The sequence below is a fragment of the Adiantum capillus-veneris genome, chromosome 28, assembly GCF_014529385.1.
Source record: "Adiantum capillus-veneris isolate H3 chromosome 28, ASM1452938v2, whole genome shotgun sequence".
Taxonomy (NCBI): domain Eukaryota; kingdom Viridiplantae; phylum Streptophyta; class Polypodiopsida; order Polypodiales; family Pteridaceae; genus Adiantum; species Adiantum capillus-veneris.
This window is the reverse complement of record NC_140958.1, coordinates 50665678-50687153: the sequence shown is the minus strand read 5'-3', so window position 1 is coordinate 50687153 and position 21476 is coordinate 50665678. Positions and strand designations below refer to the sequence as shown.

General features: G+C 42.4%; 1 protein-coding gene across 4 annotated transcripts in view; it reads left to right on the top strand.

Moving 5' to 3' along the window:
- Positions 1–11772: 11772 nt before the first annotated feature.
- The window catches only part of LOC147420437 (uncharacterized), a 31865-nt gene continuing 22161 nt past the window's right edge, over positions 11773–21476 (top strand). The window contains exons 1-2 of one of the 4 annotated variants that reach the window (XM_086504400.1): positions 11773–12015; positions 12101–12217. The gene's annotated coding sequence lies outside the window, so the exon portion shown is untranslated. The remainder of the gene's footprint in view (positions 12016–12100; positions 12218–21476) is intronic. The other 3 variants (XM_086504398.1, XM_086504401.1, XM_086504399.1) reach the window with 3 other exon arrangements.

Here is a 21476-nt window from a genome sequence, read left to right as displayed (position 1 = left end):
CTACTCTAATTCATTAGACGAACACAAGCAACACCTCCAGGTAATATTTCAAGTTTTGAGAGAGAATAAACTTTATGTTAATCGAAAGAAAAGTGATTTTTTCTTGCAAGAGATTCAGTATTTAGGTCACATTATCTCTCAAGATGGCATCCAAATGGATCCATCAAAGTTAGAGGTAATAAAAGAATGGCCTAAACCAAGGAATCTTCATGAACTAAGAAGCTTTATAGGTATGTGTGCATACTATAGACGCTTCATAGAAAAGTTCTCACAAATTGCGGGACCATTACATGACCTAACAAAGAAAAGCGTTAGGTATACATGGTCTGCTAAGGAGAACAATGCTTTCGAAAAGCTTAAAGAAAAGCTTATCTCTCAACCTGTGCTTACACTACCGGATCTCTCAAAACCACTTGAGGTCCAATGTGATGCTTGTGGTGATTGCCTTGGAGCTGTTTTACTCCAAGAAGGGCACGCCATAGGCTATGGAAGTCGAAGGCTTGACCTTGTTGAGCAAGCTCTAGGCATATACGAAAAGGAACTCCTTGCAGTTCTACATGCCTTAGACTCATGGAAGCACTATTTATTGGGAACTCCTTTCATTCTGCGAACGGATCACAAAGTCTTAAGTACTTCATGACGCAGACCAAGCTCTCCGACAAACAAATGAGGTGGGCAAATTTCCTTTCGCAATTTCATTTTCATATTGCTCACATTGCTGGCAAGCATAATCAAGTCGCTGATGCACTCTCAAGACGGCTGAGAGTGAATGCGGTTTCCATAGCAACTCACAATGATCTATCTTCAATGATAGATGAGTACGCTATTGATCCCGATTTTAGAGATGTGATTTCAGCCCTTGCATTAGGGAAGAAAGAAGAACCATTTACTTTACAAGATGGTTATCTTCTCTATGGCAATAGACTATGCGTTACTAACTCACTATGTGAGAAAGTAATGTATGAATCTCATGCTCCATCGTATGCGGGGCATAGAGGGATTCAGTCTACCTTAAAGGGAATTGAAACATATTTCTATTGGCCTACCATGAAAGTGAACATACAAGAGTATGTTTCTAAATGTGTGGTTTTCCAAAAAGACAAAATTTGATAGAGGGAAGCAACTTGGATTGCTTCAACCCTTGCCAATCCCTAATTCACCATGGGAGAGCATTTTATCTTTGGATTGCCTAAGTCTATCCATGGGAATACGGGAATATGGACGATAGTAGACAGGTTAAGTAAACAAGCTCATTTTATACCTGTCAAAAAGACTATCAAAGCCCATCAAATGGCAACCCTTTTCATTTCACAAATTTTCAAGTACCATGGCTTGCCAATATCTATAGTGTCGGATAGAGATCCTAGAATGACCAGTAATTTCTGGAAGGGTCTCTTTGAGAATTTAGGAACAAGGCTAAACTTCTCTTCGGCCTATCATCCACAAACGGATGGCCAAAGTGAAATAGCTAACCTAACAATTCTCGATCTACTAAAAGCCTATGTAACGGAAGTAGATCAAAGATCCCAATGGGAGAAGTACTTACCCTTAGTGGAGTATGCTTACAATAACACTGTACATACTTCCACAGGAAAAGCACCTTTCGAGGTAATTGAGGGAAGATCAAAAAGTCCCTTGCTACTTAAGGTACATGGGAAGATCTTCGCTGCAGATGAGTATAGTCGAGACCTACAAGAATCTTTTCAAAAGATTAAGGATGCTATCTCTATCTCATAGCAAAGGCAAAAGGCTGCTGCTGCTGGTACAAGCACAGAAGAGCCCAAGCCTTTAAAGAAAACGATTGGGTCTTGTTAAAGTTTCCCAAGGCTCGATTAAGGCACACGACGGGCAAGAATCCTACGGGCCACCAAAAGTACTATGCTAAACTAGCAAAAAAGTACTATGGTCCCTTCCAGATTCTTAGGCCAATCAATGAGATGGCCTATCAACTCAAGTTGCCCAATCATTGGCTCATACACAATGCTTTCCATGTGAGCCTATTAAAGCCTTACAAAGGAGAGCCACCTCAGAACCAACTATTGAAGACCCACCGGAGATCGAGGACCAAGAGGAGGTGCTGCAGCCCGAGTCCATTCTCCGACATGAAGACAAGGTATTAAGAGGCGGTAAGACTATCCGACGATATCTTATTAAGTTTAAGAATTATCCTTTTGAAGATGCTAGATGGATGTAAGGCATACAATTAAAGGATAACCTAAACCTTGTCAATGCTTACAATGCTTCCCAAGAGTAAGCAAATGTACAAAATGTTAAAAATGAACAAAGTTTCTTTTGTCTTATAAGACTCTCTTTTTCTTTATTGTGCACAAAAATGAAGTAGTATGCATGTTTAGATCAAGTTTGCGGAGACGACGTCTCCCAAATACCAAGTAGAGCTTGTCACTCTACTATGGAAGATAGATAGGACTAATGTGCAGACATGCTTGCGGCGGCAGCCTCAGGCTCTCAAGCGCCAAATGGACTAGTCATCCATTGTGGAATGATGTCGTAGGGTAACATAGGGATTCTCTACCCGCTAAGAAAAGGACTCATGAATATGATTTATCTTCTCTACACCATAGTCGAGGATGACTATGATTTCAAGAGAGAGGAAATGTCATTATAATCAATATCTAATTCTCCTAAATGATTTTCTCATATTAAACTGATCATTTAATGTGGGGAAGTGCCAGGGGAGAAAAAGCTAGAATATTGGTTCAGCTAGCAGACCGGCCACAGTAGGGACCCAAAGGAGGGAAAATAGGGATCCAAAGGGGGGGGCCATCTGCAAAAGAGCCATGTGCAACAATGGGCTAAAAAGACCCTAAGGTTCAGCCCATTAAGACTTCCAAAATGCTAAGGTTCCAAAATTCAAAGGTTATGTCCAAAGGTCAAACCTAGGGGAATTGGATGCTTTGTGTGTGTGAGAAAAAGTCTTTGCATATCCCTACATGGGAGGGGGCAAGTCTTTCTTCTAGGGGATGAGAGAGAAAGCCACACACACACACACACGTACAAGCTCCCTTTACACAAAGGGAATTAGGGACACATGTCAACTCCCTAGCCCAGATGCCCACAAGGAGTACCCAATTCCTATTGGATAGCCTTAGAGGTGGACCAATGAGAATTAGGCTAGAGTAAATCTAGTTTAATTAATTTAAAAACACTTAATAAAAGAACCAATGAGAATTAAGTCTCCTAGAAGACTATTGGACAGTCTCCCAAGAGGTCCAATGAGCATTCAGGAGCCCAATGGCTTGCCTAATTCCTATTGGCCAGGAGGCAAAGGGGTCCAATGAGAGTTTAGTTTAATTATTAAATTACCTAAAGCTCTCACAAAAGGGGAAAGGGGGACACATGTCAGAAGGCTATCACTTATGCTGCTTAATGATAGGCTTGACTTGGGGAGGTCCAATGAGGGCTGAGCAAGAGCAAATAGCAAGGGCTCTCCCAAGAGAGAGAGGGGGCTGATTTTTGCAAGGCATTATCACACACACACTCACACAATCTCATGTGTGAAGAAAGAGAAGACTATCTCTTCCCAAGCTTTAATGGAGAGCTCATCGCCTACTCCAAGCTTGTGAGATAGAAGCCTACATCGACACACACTTGGCTTGTGGATGCAAATCCAACCAAGAGCCAAGCTTCAATGCATGCTCATCTCCTCTATCAAGCTAATTACTAAGCTAAAGCTATGCTAATATGAGTGATTATGTGAGGAGATGTACATCTTTCTCGTAAGATACTCCTTCTTCCTCTCAATCTACTCTCATACCTTGCTAGCTCTCACCATCTTCGAAGGTGTGTGAGGTCTTGGGTCTGAGAACGGGGATAATTAATGTTGTGTTTACTAAGTGTTTTGCTTAGTGCATGAAGCTTTCATCTTCATTGCACTAGCTAGTCTTGAAGGAACACAAAGAATTGTATTGTACAATGTCTCTCTTGATGGTAGAAACCATAATACAAAGCCTTTTGGAGGGGGACCGGCTCCATGAAAATCCGGTCCCCAACTATTGTCAATAGCTTAATTTCTCTCTCTTTTGAAAGTATTGTTGATGTTATCTAACTAGGTGTTATGCTTTTTGTTGCTCTCTCCACCCAAGCACTCTTTGTAATTCTCATTAGGAATCTATTCTAATGAAATGCCCACTATGTTCATGCTAATTTCCACTACACATAAGTTTTTAGACCATTAAATGTTACAGGATATGCACTACATAGCAACATTGCCATTACAAAAAGCATTACAAAAAGAAAAATTTTAAGCGAGCCAAAAGTCACTATACCTTTTATGATTTTCTTTGTCTAAGCTCCCAGATGATAGTTGCTATCCCATGTTAGTAACATCTTCCCTTGTAGGTAGGTCAGCCTAACATGAAAGGAGAGCTCCCTATAAGATTCTTCATTGATGGAAAGCCAAATAGGGCCTCACTCTTTGTCGAAGCACTTTTGTTTGAGTATAGGGGGACTACACAAGTGGTACTTCTTTTAAGCAAGCAATATAGGGCCTCCTACTCCCTGCTTGCTTTGTTTGATAGGGGATGTTTGCTTCTTCACAACAATAGGTTGGTCCTAAACGTCCTCTCTTAGACCCATGGAACTTCTTGACCACAAATGCTAGTTTTTTATGCATGTTGCCGACTCGCCACCGCTCCCACACTAACAACAATCAAAGATATTGACATGTAATCCAAATCCTAGGCATCGTACACCTCTCTTGAAGAGCTCTCAAGTGAGCTCTCTGCATAGGATCACTGCTAATGAATTGCCAGCCAACCATAAGAGTCCTCTTTATAAAAGACTAGGCCCTGGCCATTCACACTTGACTAGACAAGACCCAAGGCTTTGGTGTGCCGGGCTACACACCTGTATGGCCACCCTAGACATCCTCAGATCTTGTGTGGACTCTACCCCCATGCTATGCACGAGCAATGTGCACTAGGCACTCTACCTGTGCGTGTTGCGTGTGCTCCATGGTCCCAATGCTATGGAGGACATGATAGATATTCAAGAAGCACTAATGAGAAGTCGGGGCCAACTGGAGCCTGGGATCGAAAGAGAGGGGGTGTTATTTTCAAGTGAGAAATTCCTAAAGAGCGCTTTTCTAACCCAAAGCGAGCTTCTTTCTAAATTATATAAAATATGCATAATTAAAAATACATAAAATTCTTCAAATATTTGGAATCCATAGATTGAAATAGCAATCTTCATAGATTTAAATTTCCTAAAGGAAACAAAAATTTCTTAGAGCTGGATATAGGCGAATGGGCAACATGTACTCCACTACTCAATATTAGGGTAGGTTCAAAAGTGACCAAGAGCATTTTAAACTTTCTCATTTTGAAGGATTGATTGGTGAATGAGTATATGCTCATTTTGGCTCAAGCATAGTACACAAAGAAACAAAAAGTATAAATACTTGCAAGCAAAATAAGGCTTTTCTTGCTCTTCGCATTATACAAAGTTAGGGTAATTGAAAAGGGATCTTTTTTAATCTTCACATTGTAGATATGGCCCTCCATTGTATTATTATTTTAAAGCAATTTGAAAATTTTGTGGGCTTTCTCCACTTGCACCACCTCCTTGATCACTCTTTCTTTCATCTCTAGTGCTTTGCGAATCCTCTTATGCTTCCTCTGGTATGGATGACTAATATCTCACATATGCCATTTTGTGTTGCTTCCACCTCCCTCCATAGAGGAAATTGCATTGGTCACTGGTGTTGTGGGTGCATTTCCGCTAGCCTCTTCAACCTTTCCAATTTTAACCCTATATCCATCCTCATGTAAGGACTTAATTTTTCCTCTATCAAGTTACTGCCAAGAGCTACTGGCCATATGCTTGATGGAGGATGAGAATGTGGATTGACATAGTGTTCCACTATACAACAATGCATCACATGATCCAAACAACATCACATCATACTCCACCCATGGACACAATTAGTGCTTGCATTAGCCTTCAAAGGTTCATGCCAAAACTCCTTTCGAGCAGCCAGCTATGATTTTTCCACACCTTCTTTTACCATTTTTTGTGCTACTACATGTTACCTTGCTGCCATTTGGGGTGCGTCATATCACCACAGAAAAAGCCTCGTTCACTCTTTGCTTCATGACATGCTCCTCCTTGCCCTTTGCCCTCCTATTGGGAGTCATTTGGGTGCCCGAACAGGCATTGATCTTCCCAAATACGCAAACATTGGATCCGCTACTGAGGGTTGCATACCTGAGCTGAAGGGTAGCAGGTGAGGACTAGAAACGAGGCTAAGCACATAGCGATGAAGATCTTGAACTTCCCCATGGTTGTTTTTTGAGTTTCAACAAACTAAATTATTCTAGGACGTCTTACAAGGACTACCAAAAGGACATTATGCATCCATGTCATCCTCTTTCATCGTGCTTGTGGCAATTGTAAGTAATTCTTGCATGTTGTGAGAATGACCATGGCTCGTATCACATCATGAAGACTTTCAAAAGACAAGAAAGCTAAATAGAAATTAAACCCAACCTTGGATCACATACATGACAAGCCATAGACATCCAATCAATGCAACATCTAGTGTGATCAAATTGATTTTATGATTGACGAAGGTTGCTAGTACCATTGTGCTTCATTTTTTGCTCACAAGGTCCATGCTGAATGCTACTTTAAACTTAACCTTGGATCATAGACACGACAAGCCATAGTCTCCCAATCTAGTGTGATCAAATTGATTTTATGGTTGACAAAGGTTTCCAGTACCATTGTGCTCCATGCTGAATGTTGCACCAATCATCGACATATTGAAAACAAAGCATTGCTTGGTCTCTTTACCCTTCCCTAAAAAATGACTCCCATGGAAAAAAGTCATAGAAGCATTGTTTTTTGAGCCTTAGCAATGCATCTAATCCTTTTACTATTGGAGAAAGCAGACTAACCGAATGAACTGATGACTTGACATCCATCTTCAACAAATGGTCCCATCTCCTATAAGATTCTTGGAAGCTCTTCTTACCCGATCAGATTTCTTGCACCTCCTTCTTTTAGAAATGAGCCCATCACAATTTATTTCGCCACACACATTTGCAGTTTGTTTAGGGATGATGGTGTGGAGAGCTACTGTCACTTAGGTTATTGTTGCCTTTACATGATTGCTTAGGATTTTAGAAGGACCATTTTGAGTGTAATACTTTGCTTTGAGCCTGCTTCTGGTAAAGTGTGTGTAGTTGGCGCAACCAAAATTTTCTATTTTCGGGCACAACTCATTCATACACTTTAGACTTCTTGCACATACATTTTTCTTGCATACTCCAAGAAATACAAAGTTAGATTTGTCCAAACGTGAGGATCATAGTTGGAATCCATTGCGTCCATGCCTTTAGACTTCTCTCACATATGTTTTTCTTGCATACTCCAGGAAATACAATGTTAGATTTGTCCATGCCTTTGCAATTCTCAATAGTTGGCGAAAACCCGTACATGACATCACTATTGTAGTCCTTTGTAATCTCATTGACTTGTACTACCTCCTTTGCATTGCACTCAATAATCTTGCATACTATATTCCTTTTGCCTAGGTTGAGTAGATAATCCACTAGACATTTTCCTTTCATAAAAAAGGGAGTGGATTGCGTGATAGACTCCAACGTTGAGCGAGGTTCATAGTTATTTAAAGTGGTCGTAGAGTTTGAACACACATTTGAAGCCTCCTAACGCAAAGCAATAGGTAGAACTTTGTAGTTTGAAGAAAGGGACTACTCCAATACAAAGAACAAATGGACATCTTCATTGGTTGTTATTGGTACTTGGACAAAAGCATCCTCGTTGTTGAATCAAACTTGTGCCTTTAAGCCCTCAAACTTCTTTGGCTTTTTTGCTTTATCATTTGAGAAAGTATTATTGATTATTATTTTACTACGAGTGAAGAATAGATAATGTTTTTAAAGGAAACTTTAGACAGTGTCATAAAATAGAGAAAGTAAAAGAGGTTTTTCTTTAAATACATTGATTTGAATTATTTAATATGAGCTCTAATCAATGATTTACAAAATCCAGTTGCAATTAAATTCTTGAATTTGAGATATTATTTCTTCCAGAAAATCTAAAGAAATCAATTTTAATAACAATTATTTGATATTTGAAATATTTTCTTTTCTCAAGTCCTCTTTAATTTTTTCCTCTTGAGCTTAAAAAAAAGAAGAGAAGGATGAATGTGGAGAGAGAGAGAGAGAGAGAGAGAGAGAGAGAGAGAGAGAGAGAGAGAGAGAGAGAGAGAGAGAGAGAGAGAGAGAGAGAGAGAGAGATATTTCTAGTGTGAATGGGAGAGAGAATGAGAGAGGGATAGGGAAAGGGAGAGACAGTGAAGGGGAAAGAAAGGTGAATTGAGAGAGAGGGACAGATGGAGGGAGTGTGAGAGAGAAAGGGAAAGATGGAGGGGGTGAGAGATTCTAATGCCACTCACCTTCTCTCTCCTCTATTCCCCCTCCCTCCTCTAGTGCTCCCTCTCTTTATCTTTCACTCTCTCTCTCTCTCTCTCTCTCTCTCTCTCTCTCTCTCTCTCTTATGCTCTATATCTTCTTCGCTTATACTCTCCTTTGCATCCTCATAGAGTTCTCTTTAACTCTTTCAATCCCTTTCATTCAATCTAATGTACTTTGTCTCTTGAAAAAATGGTTTTAACTCATGCAACGATGTGAGACTTTGGTGTACTCGATGTGATTTCAACCTCACAAGGGAGTAAGTACCTTTACCCATCCAAACTTCACAAGAGGCCACAATAAAGGAGAGCCTTCCAACAGAAGGGCTCTTGTGTATCCATCCGAGTCATTGACAAAAGGAGGAGATGAACCTATGCAAGAAGAGATTGGTTATTTTGTCATTGATTGGAAGATCACTGGATCGATAAGGATGCAAGGCTTTCACTTGTGCAAGTATACAAGTTAAAATTAAATCTCGTAATCCACGATCACGATGATCAAATTGATCTTCTGAAGAAAGCTTTATCCATAGCTACGATTATCAACCAAGCTTAGGAGAGTTTATAGTCTCACATTGCATACTAATCCAACCACCCTTTGAGCAAAGCTACTCACATTATATGTTGCCACTAAAAGAGGTCGGCATCACGTATGATGAGATGCTTCACACCCCCCAAAATTGGTGAAACATGGAAGACTATTACTTTGTGGTATGGGATGGCAAACATTGAGTGAAAGCCTGGATGGACTTGCTCAACAATGCATACATTGAGTAGGAGGTCTTCCCATACATTCATTGTGTAGTCACAAAGTTAGACCCTTCAAACATGGCTGATTTGTTGGTGATCCTACAAGCAATAAACGATTAAGTTGTGACAACTAGCGGGTAAACTTTAGGAGTTACAATGAATAGTTAAACATGCTCCTTAATACTATCATGTTTGATCAAGCCTAGGGCTTTGTTAGCATCCCTCGCACACCCTTCCATGATATATTCATGATGTAATGCTTAGGGTGTGCAAATCCACCTCCATTGAGCCTCCACCATGTCACGTCTATAGCCCAAATTACGTGATTGGACCCAAAAGCACATCAAGATCAAGATCCAAAATCCAAGGTACTAATCAATCAAACTGGGTGCAAATTCCTATAGCATTTGTTGTGCAACTAGTATGGGAGGTATGCTATCCTCTAAACCATTTTCCATGGAAATTACAAGCTTGTGAGTTCTCCGTATTAATTTTGTCTGGAATCTTAAATTCGCAGGATGAGTTTATGATAGCTTACCGTGTAAATACACAAGATATCCTACATAAAGAGAGTGTTGAGTACTCCCAGAAGTGGGATGAGTATGATGCTAGGAAAGAGAGAATTCTTTTTTATGCATAGAAGACTTGCACAAGAAGGGTGTACGATTATGTGGCCATAGCCACTCTCAACAATGGCATGCCATGGTTCAAGCTATGCGTGCGCTATGACAAATGTCATGATCACACAATAGGTAAGGGTCTGCATACACCTAACATAACTTTTCATGCTGAAAAACAAGGATTGCCACCATTTGAAGCAAGGGGAGGAGGCCCTAAATTGCTTCAAAAATGCTACAATTTGTCACATGGATAGAATTTTTAGGGAGTGGCTTACACCTCATGTATATTGCTTTCATCCTTTGGTGTAATAAGTCATCCCATCATGAAGGTAATACCATTTCACAAAAAAATATATTCTACAAGCAATAAAAATTTAGTGGCTCCAATCAATGTTTGTGATGGAATTAGACTTTCAACAACAGATTTGTTCATTATTTACCACGTGAACCACCAAGTCAATAAAACATGGATTTGAATTGGATATAATAGGCATCTCTAGAATAAGCGATCCTTGATGCATTGACAATAAAACAACCAAATCATAATGACTACATGACAAAATCACTAGAGAAGTGAAGCGAGGCCAAAGAAAAATTATATTATTGCTTTGTGTTTTTGGGGTCAGAGGCCCTACGATATATAACAACAAATATAATCACTTTTTAAAAAGGGACAATTGCTTATGTTATACCCTTTTTTCTTTCAAATTAAATAGTCCTTACAACGCGGAAAGGAATGTGTTGATTCAAAAGAGAAACTAATCAACTCCTTGGTCCATTTCCCATGAGAGCATGCCTTGAAAAAATAAAATTAAAGACAACTTTTAGAAAGAAACCACTCGATAACTACAAAGCCATCTTCCATAAATGCCTTGACGAGACACAATTGAAACTCTATATTGAATGCCTGGTCAAGTGCCTTGACGAAACACAATTGGAACTCTATATTGAATACCTTCCTCACAAAATACCCCTTTGCTTAACATAATCTATCACAAACTCAACAAGAGCATGACGAGACCTTGTAATTTTTTGGGTTGTTCAATATAATTCACTCACAATTGTGAGTTTTGCTAAAAAAGAAACATAATCTATCACACAATTCTCCATTAAGACAAATCGTCTTCTAATCTTTATTGGTGACTCCAACATAAATGCTTCTATAGAAAACCCACAATACAAGCCTTAAAAACAAAAGTCCATGCACATAACTTAAATCGGCTAATACTGTCCCAATAACTATCTATAGTTCCACACTAGACAACTTACGGGCTTCACCCAAAATCAAGCTATCCATAGTTGGACTACCATTCCGTTACTTGTTTGTCCTTTCCAATTAGTACGTGATACAATTTTTAAAAAATATGGAATCTAAGAAGATGCTTGCTCCCACATTTCAAAGATGTATGCAAAACAATAGTTTGGATCTCTCTCTCTCTCTCTCTCTCTCTCCCCACCCTCCACCGTGCAACAAAGCAAGGCCTTTCATCAAGAAGGCCTTTCACACACCAGTTCCATAGCTTCCACTATGTGATTTGAAAAAAGCAAGCAAACAATGACGAGGTTGAAAGCTGAGAGCGAGAGTACGTGCAAACACAAAGCAGAATTCCCAAATATGCAACGATCTCTCTATTTCTCTCTCACTCTCTCTCTCTCTCTCACACACACACACACACACACACACACACACATACATTTGGACTGCATCTGGTTGCGAAGACCTTTAGCATGTTGGGTTGGAGAGGTGTAGAGGTTAGGGAGGGACTCCAAGGCAAGGGACGCTCCGTGCTAGTTTCACTTGTGGCCTCAACTTGGAGATAAGTGTCATGGTTTTTTTTTTTTTTTGGGGGGGGGGGGGGGGGTTCCCATGTGAATAGTCGAAACATGAATGTTGCCTCCAGTCCAACATCTATGTAACTCTTGACAAACCTGCTCAAACAAAACAGATAGTCAATAGTTTTGTAATAGCCAAGCAATTTGAGGCCAACTTGGATTGAGAGTAATCTAAGGATGAGACACAAAACGGGATTGAAGTAGGCAAGCCTTGCTAGCAGGTAGTGAAATGCTGTGCACAGCGTTCTGATGCTTCTAATAATATCTAATGAAAATAGCGCTGGCGTAAATAAAGCTTTGGCGATAGCAGCAGCGCAGAGAGCCTCGAGCTGAAACGAGAGCAAGAAGGAGTGCAAGGTATGGCCCGTTGCAGTTCATCACTACAATTGAGAGAGAGAGTGAGAAAGTGAGTGGCCTAGATAGGAGGTAGATTGTGTTTCAGGTTGGAGCACTCTGGTACGTCTCGTTGATCTTCCACTCATGTAGACTGCATTACTCTCATTGTGGATACTTGGGGTCGTGGGACATTTTGGATTGAAAGCAGGAACTTCTAAAGGAGGTAGGACTGCTACTGTATGTGTGATCTTGAATGGTTGCAATTAGAAGTTGTCAGTCCTATTCTCGGGGTTGTGCAACATTTTGGATTGAAAGCGGGAACTTGTAAAAGAGGCACGATTACTACCGTATGTGTAATCTTGAATGGTTGCAATTAGAAGTTGTCAGTCTTTATTCTTGTATGCTTTGTTCCATGATGGTCGGGCGTGGGTCATCTCGCATGGTTGCAACAAATGGAGCTCAAAGAACATGTAGAGTCTTTGCTTAATCTAGTTGATCAGGTACAAATCCTGGCAGCAAGGGGCTGTGAGCTTTGGAATGCAGTCGTATAACCAATATTGGACCTTGAGATAGATATATCGTTCTATACCCAAGCAGATGATATTGCTTATTTGGTGAGTTGGGATTCTGGTCCTTGCTTTTCCCATATCTAGTGGACCATGACTAAATTCCCTTGATTAAGGTCTTCTAGCTTAGCAGCTCAACGGCTCTTCCCGTGCAAGCATGGTCACCTTAATAGCCTTTTCTGTGAACCATTCGAACACAGCTACAGTGATTGGCCAGCTTCTTGATGAAGTGGTAGGCATGGTAGTATGGAAGCTTTTGGTGCTTCCAGGGTTGGTGTCAATGAAAGAGACGACGAAAGTCAGAAAAAGAATGCAAGAGATGAGCCTGACGGGCTGTGGAGACCTTCGTTGGAGGTGCCATTGCTGTTACAAGCTTGCAGATCTAGTCGGATAATTTTCCCTTGTCTCCTTCCTGCCTAACTATACCCGAAGAGCTCCGATTCTGAAACCATCGTAGGAGCATACTCATCGTGATCATCATTAGTTGTGTTGTTTTCTTCCCTGTCAAAACTCCAGCCACTGGAAGGCTCCAAGACTGCAAGGAATTAAATGTGTGCAGAGCAGCTCACCAGAGTGGCTTCTGTCAAAACTCCAGCCACTGGAAGGCTCCAATATTGCAAGGAATTAAATGTGTGCAGAGCAGCTCACCAGAGTGGCTTCTTTCTCATGCTCTTGCCTCTGGTTGCAAAAGATTACAACAAACAAAACAAGAAACTGTAGGCTAGACGAGCCAACTGAACCAGCTTGTTCACGTGCCATACTTGAAGTTTGTGATCTCTATTTACTAACCTATGGACAGCTTCTTCTAGACGTAGCACATTCTCCAATGGATCTTCAACCTCAACTCTCTCTACATGCTGCAAAGTGCTCTCCATCACAATAGCACCCCAATTTGGGCTCTGCTGCAGTATGCGGCCAGAATTTGATAAGTTAGGTCCTTAGGCTGATCGAGATGTCATAAAGTGCTCCCACCAAATGGTTTCGCATTTGCTTCCATCATTTGGAAATTCCAGTTGTCTCTGTCACGTACGCACTTCACTTGCGCTACATGGACATGTTCTGCCACAGTCTAGCATGATCCAGTAGCTTAGGACAGAGCCTGACACCGGCAAATTGTATGGATTTCTGGATTTTACGCTGGCTGCCGACGTGGCAGAGATGTACGGATTTTTGCTTTTGTGTTGGCAGCTTTTGAGCCCCTGATTTTGGGCCAGTTGCTTTTGAGTTTGAAAGATTTTCATGTAACTGCTTTTTATGGCCAAGGGCCTTTAAATATGAGCCAAGGGCTCATTCTCTGGCATGCTTCAGTACGAAGGTGCAGAGGGTGGAGTACCGACATTCTACTGAGTTAAAGTAATATAAAGAAATACCGAAAGGGGCGCCAAGGTTTGTGGCCAATGCTCTCTGGGGTGGAACTTCGCCACTCCCCATGTCGTCTATCTCTTTCTGTTGAGTTGTTATTTGAAATGCTAAAAGTCTGTTCAGCTTGTTCTTTTCGGTGCCCGTCTTGTGACAGTGGTATCAGAGCTTCAGGCGTATGCTTTTCTGAAAGCATACCGGTCCTACCAAAGAGCAGACAAAGCAAGGTGGCGCTTCCAGAAATTTTATTGAAGAATCTTCGTGCCCCGACCCCGGACTTATTAGCCACTTCCACCCTTACTTCATCGCGCATCGGGCGCGCTTCCGTCTTCATTGCTCATGTCTTACAAGGCATAAGCCATAAAGATCACTTGCAGAGAAGGGTCAGTTTGTTTTCGAACTGCCGTTTTTCTCAAAGGATGTCTATAGCTACCAAGCCGCATGCTCCAAGGACTTGCAAGCTTTCAAGAAAATTTTTGCCCGAAGTTACATGGTTTCTGACATCTTCCTTTGGAGTGCAACTTCTGGCAGAGTGGGGTATCTTGAAATGCTTGCCACGGAAACCCTATGTAACAAACTGTTGACGTGTCAAAGCCTAAAGAATGGAGCCAACTTGCAGATGCTGGCCAAGGGGCCTAAACCCTAAGAAGAACACGTAACAGAAGAAGAAGTCCTACCAAGTTATGGGGACCCCGTCCGATGGGGCCCCAAGTGACATAAAGGAATAAAATAAAGTAAGACCCGCAAACTTATGACATGGCAGTTTTTCCGTAAATTGCACTGACATGATGACGTGGCATGTTGTACGGATTTTCGCGTTTTGCGTTGGCATGATGGCGTGGCAGTTGTACGGATTTCCGTGATTTACGGTGGCAGCTTTTTGGAATTGCTTTTTGGACCAGATGCTTTTGAGTTTGAGGGCTTTTCACTGTAATTGCTTTTTAGGCCAAGGGCCTTTAAATATGAGGTTAGGGCTCATTCTCCGGCATGCTTCCTGGAGAAGGTGCAGAGTTTGGAGTACCGGCTTGTACTGTGTTGATGCAATATAAAGAAATACCGAAAGGGGCGCCAAGGTTTCGGGCCAATACTCTTTGGGGTGGAATTCCGCCACTCCGTGTCGCGTGTCGTTTCTCTCTATTTCACTTCAGTTGTTATTGAAGTGCTAAAAGTCTGTTCAGTCTGTTCTTTTCTATTGGCACGTGGTGCCCATCTTGTGACACCCTAGCAGATTACGACTTGAAATTTTTGGACATCTCTCACCAGGTTACTCCTTGGAGGTCTGGTGTGATTGCTATGACTTTGGACTACCATCGTCGTCAGAGGAACAATGTCTGTCCAAGAGCTGATGGACCATGCTGTGGTCGGCTACGACCTTATGGAAGGAACCTAAGCCTAATTGTTGGTGCAGGTTTCAGGATGGAAAGTTAGTCGACTTTTCGATTGCTTTTTAAGTTTGAATTTTGTATGAGAATCTGTTTGAGAACTTGTTTGAAATGGATGGTATCTGTTTTGAACCTGTCTTGGTGCCGATTTGAAATGTTTGACTTTGGTTGTAATACTGGTTTCAATGAATGGTGATTTCACTCCTCGGTGGAGTAGTGAGAAATGCTGTTTTGGTATTGTTTGAACCTTGGAATGATGCAGACGGGATGTCTGGGGAGCGTTTTGTTGTATGCTTGAAAACCTCGGAATGACATAGACGAGATGTCTGGGGAGCATTTTGTTGTATGTTGGAAAACCTTCGAACGACGCAGACAGGATATCATGGGAGCGTTTGGTTGTATGCTTGAACCTCCAAGCGACGCAGGCTCCGGTTTGGGGAGCATTTGGTTGTACTTGTCTTCTGAACTCATGGCCCGGACCTTTTTAGGTTATTTGCGGGGGGAGCGACGAGGGAGTCGTTGAGTAGCTTCATACCACAGACTGTTTGTCTCGGGGGAGTGCTCAGCGGTGTTGTTCTTTGTGTCTTGTAACATGAATATGTGAGCATTTGTGTTGCATTGTGATGTGCCAACCACTGAGTATTCCGTATCGGATGAGATACTTCTGGGAAGTCAGCGACCCAGGATATCAAGAGTTCCGATTTGAATGGGACTCCTTATTGGATGAGATTCTTCTGGGAAGCCAACGACCCAGGAAATCAAGAGCTTTGATTTGGAGTGAGAAAACTGATTGTCCCTCGGAATGACCCTCGGAAAATTTTTAACTAACTTGACTTGTTTTGCAAATATGTTGTAATCACAGACGATTACTTTCTTTCAAGGAGGGATGTCACAAATTGTTGACGTGTCAAGCCATTGAAGAATGGAGCCGACTTGCAGATCCCGACCGAGGGGCCTAAATCCTAAGAGAAGCAACAGAAGCAGCAGCAGAAGATCCAACCAACTTAAGGTTCCCGTTCGATGGGGCCTAGAGTAAAACACAAAAAAAGCGTAGAAGCTAATGACGTGGCATTCTGTACGGAATTCTGCATTTTGCGTTGGCTTGCTGACATGGCAAATTGTACGGATTTTATGTTGGCTGCTGACGTGGCAAGTTGTACGGATTTCTGGATTTTATACTGGCTACTATCGTAGCAGAGCTGTACGGATTCTTGCTTTTGCGCTGGCAGCTTTTGAGCACCTGCTTTTGGGCCAGTTGCTTTTGAGTTTGAAAGATTTTTATGTAATTGCTTCTTATGGCCAAGGGCCTTCGAATATGAGCCAAGGGCTCATTCTCTGGTATGCTTCAGTACGAAGGTGCAAAGGGTGGAGTATTGGCATTGTACTGAGTTCCAAGTAATATAAAGAAATACCGAAAGAGGCGCCAAGGTTTGGGGCCAATGCTCTCTGGGGTGGAACTTCGCAACTCCTTGTGTCGTCTATCTCTTTCCTTTCAGTTGCTATTTGAAGTGCTAAAAGTCTGTTTAGTCTGTTCTTTTCCGTTGGCACGTGGTGCCCGTCTTGTGACATCCCCTCTCTACCTTTTCCCACAACCCACTAGTTCTCTCTTCTCTAAAGCTGCGCAGACACAGGGGGAGTCTTGAGGAGATCATGCAGTGGGAGACATTGACAGAGGGAGATCACTGACTTCTTTAGAGCAGGGACTGGACAGTTAGATGAGCAAGCTTCACATCAGACTTCAGAGCCCACCTATACCAGAGGTTTATTAGTTGACAGAGCTATTGAGCTCGACAGAGCTAGACGCCCACGTCTACGAGGGCGACCACGACATCAACGGAGACTCCATCAGAGGATTGGGACTATTCTAGCACGACATGGGAGATGTCCAATATGATTATTTTTAGTCGGACATTGATGATGCTCCTCAGCAACCGATGCAATACTTTCTCGAACAATGCCCGATGCCGGGCATACTCAGGCATTATTGATGATGATGATTTTTGTTTTTCACGTTACTTCATTTTGATTTTGTACCTACACATTGTATTAGATCCTCCAAGATTGTATCAGTTTGGTCTCATAGGTCATTTTGTCCTGTTGAAGACGTTTAATATAACATTTCATTTCATTTCATCTCTCTCTCTCTCTCTCTCTCTCTCTCTCTCTCTCTCTCTCTCTCTCTCTCTCTCTCTCTCTCTCTCTCAGGTGCGCGCGCACGCACAAATCCATCTCTTCTGTGTCTAGATGCAATAGCTAGAGCTTTGTTACTACTGCTATCGATGTTTATAAGGGGAAAGTGAGCTAACGAGTTGAGGTGAGGGCAAGGAATGCTCTTATGGTTGCACTCAAGCAAGGGTTGCTTTTACAACACAATCAAATTGGGTTATGTCTATTAAGTGAACGTGTGTGAGCTCATGCATAGTGCGCAATGGGTTCTAGGAGCCTTCCGCCACTGTCGATGGTGATAAGGGGAAAGTGAGCTAAGGAGTTGAGGTGAGGGCAAGGAATGCTCTTATGGCTGCACTCAAGCAAGGGCTGCTTTTACAACACAATCAAATTGGGTTATGTCTATTAAGTGAACGTGTGTGAGCTCAGCATAGTGCCAATGGACAGCAATGGGTTCCACGAGCCTTCCGCCTTTGTCTCTCTGTGAAGCACAGCAAAATTGAAACCAGCATATCAATGGGAATCATACCTAGCCAAGCCTGGAGTGGGCACGTGCGCTCTTCAAGCCTCCAACACACATGGAAAGGAAGCCCTGTGCAATCGAAGTGATAAGACTATAGCTCCCGTTGCAATTACTGAGGTGTTGCTGGAGCAGAATAGTTGGCAAGTAGAGTTCACTAGCAAATGCCAATCTCCTCTCACACAACCATTATGCCTCTCATAGCCAAATTGGCGAATTCTCTCTCTCTCTCTCACACACACACACACACACACACATTTAAGGAGCAGGGAATGGTCTCTTTGGTTGTATGTTCAAGACTCTACTGGATTGTAGATGCAAATGAGATATGGCATGCTAGGTGCAGCGGAATGAATGTTGAACTTTGCTCAAGATGAGTGCTCCGGACTGTGCTCAAGGTTCCTTTTACTTAGGGAAGGGAGAGCCTTCTGTTCTTTAATGAGAGAGTGCAAGTGATCACAAACAAAGTGGATGAACACTGGGAATGAAGATGCTGAGACTGAGAGATAGAGAGAGAAGAGAATACGACACCGGAAAGTTGTAAAACCCGCCTCCAAGTGCCTATCTCTCGAGGTCTATGCTATTGATTGCACAATTCTGGTACAAGTGTAGATGCGAAGCTAAGTAATGCTAATGCGGGAAACTGAATGCTTCGAAGACGACGTTGATGACGACGACGACCTCTATCTGCTGCTGTGGCCTTGAAGGCTGAAAACGCTTGACTCCTTGCTATTTCCAAAAACGCTAATTGGCTGTTGACAGAAAACGCTGATTTGCTGACTGTAATTGCTTGGAAAAATGTTGATCTTGCTGCTATTTTGTTCGCTAAACTGTTGCTGAAAACGCTGGCATGGTGGTGCTGAAGCGCTGCTGCAAAAACGCTGTCCTGCTGGTCCAGAAAACGCTGGTCTTGCTGGTTCTGCAAACGTTACTGAGTGGGGCTGCTGGCGAGGGAAAAGGATGCTGAAAACGCCAGGTGTATGGGCTGGTTTGCCTTGAGGGAAAAACGCGAGGTTCTTTAGGGATCTTGCTTGAGCAGTTGCCTGTTGAGCAATGCTCTTGCTGCCTCTTCTGCCAGAAAGTGCTAGCTCTGGTTTCCTTATATATTATCTTATGCAAATTGCCCTACCTAGTTCCCAACAAAAGTCTCTTAAAAATAACAAGTGAAAAATGTCAAAAAATAGGGAAATTACGTTTAATGCACTGGAAAATGCTCTGATGGATTCTGATGGATTCTAATGGTAATGTTGATGATCGTGATGTGTGTAACTAGAGGATATGCATTACTCTAAGTGTCTGGTCATGCACGGTCTGCGAACACTCACAAAAGTGCCAAATCACTTCCTATTTTAGATCAGGAATTCCATTTCATAAAGTCATCCAGCAGAATACTGTCAGCTATCAGTATCCCTGAAGCTCAAAGAGACATCAGTGACTTTAGTATCAAAATCGAGGCATCTGTTGACAAAGGAGCGGAGTGACTCCCCTCTTGTGCATCCCACTGCACCAGATCTCCGGCCAAGCTGAATTTTGGGTTCTGTTTGGAGTAGACTATGCTAAACCAAAACATCGAGGTAAAGTTTCACAATCCGAGGAGTATCTACTAGGTCCTCCTCCTCCATCCACTTCGCATCAAATGCAGGAAAGTTCTTGAAGTTAACCAAGAACCGCCTTCGGACTTTACCTTTCTTCGTATCGTTATGTGCCAAAATCTGTTCAGGAACAAGGATCTCCTTGTTTTCTTCCAATTCGGGTTGCTCATCAGGCTCCCCATCATCAGGCACATCACCCTTAACAGGTTTCAAGAGACTCACATGCAATGCATTGTGAATCCTCCAAGTATCTGGCAGTTTCAATCGGAAGGAGATATCATTTATCTTGTCAGTGATCTGGAAAGGTCCGTAGTATCGCATACTAAGCTTTGGAAAAAGCCTCTCCTTTCCCTTTTTCTTTCGTAGGCGTGCCTTCTCAAAACGTAAGAGCACCCAATCATCCTCCTTCAATTTCAAATCGCGATGATGGCGATCCGCTGCCTTTTTCTGTCGTTCTTGAGACTCCTGCAAAGTCTCGCGAACCTTGGCAAAAGCCGTATCCAAATCTCGCGAATATTCATCCGCTTCAAATATCTAATCTTTCGTGCTCAGGAAGGATGGAACCTTCGCAGCACTTTCAACAATCTCACATGGTGTCTTCCCCGTCGAAGAGTATATCGTGTTATTGTAGGCAAATTCCACCAAAGGTAAGTTCTTTTCCTATTGAGTCTTCTGATCCGAGATACAAGACTTCAATAAATCTAAAACCACTGAATTGGCAATCTCAGATTGCTCGTCAGTCTGCAAGTGGAACGATGACGAGAACTGCAACCGCGTGCCAATGTTCTCCCAAATTGCCTTCCAAAACAAACACATAAATCTGGGGTCTCTGTCGGAGACAATCGTCTCAGACGTGCCATGTAATCGGAAAATCATCGTGATCATTTTGTGTTCTCGGGAGATCAAAAATGAAATCCATTTCAATACTTTCCCAGGGACGGGTGGGTATGGGTAAAGGCTTGAACAATCCGTGTGCCTTATGCCTGTCAAAATTGACCTTCTGGCATACTAAGCAACTGCGCACAAACTCTTCCATATTCTTTTTGAGTCTCGGCCCAAAGAAGTATCTCTCTACCCCTTTCATGGTGGTAGCAATGCCACGGTGACGCGTAAAAGGTGGACAGTGGCATTCAGTCATAACCTTTTCCCTCAACGGCTGTGTAACGCACAACATAGTCTTTTTCATCAAGTAGCCTTCCTGAAGGGAGTATCCAGCTACTGTCTCCTCATCCCGTATCCGTGTGAAAATATCTACAAAATTTGTATCTGTGGCATACTGATCGACCATATCCTCGAAGCTCCTATGATGTATCGCGGAAATAGCTAGAACCAACGGTTTCCGAGACAAAGCATCTGCCACCACATTCTTCTGTCCCTGCACATGGACAATCTGGAAGTGGAACTGTGACAAGATGTTCGCCCACCGCATCTGCTTTTCCGAAAGCTGCTTCTGTGACAAGAAGTAGCGCAAACTCTGATGGTCTGTAAAGACAGTAAAATCCGCTCCGAGTAGGTAATGCCGCCACTGAGTAAGAGCATGGATAACCACCAAAAGCTCTTTCTCATAAATCTGTGTTGTCATGTCCGGCCTAGAGAACAAACGGCTCTCATAAGCTATGACATGGCCTTCTTGCATCAAGACCGCACCCAGACTACAACCACAAGCATCACAAAATACTTCAAATGACTTTTGCAAGTCCGGCAAAGTCAACTCTGGTCCTGTAGTCAATCTCTTGTTCAATATCTGAAAGGCAGTCACCTCTGTGGATCCCCACGAGAAAGGGACTCCTTTCTGTATCAAGGTATGCAAAGGGGACGCAACCTCTGCAGACTTTCGTATGAACCGCCTATAGTACGAGCACAGTCCCAAGAAGCTTCTAACTTCATGGACATTCCT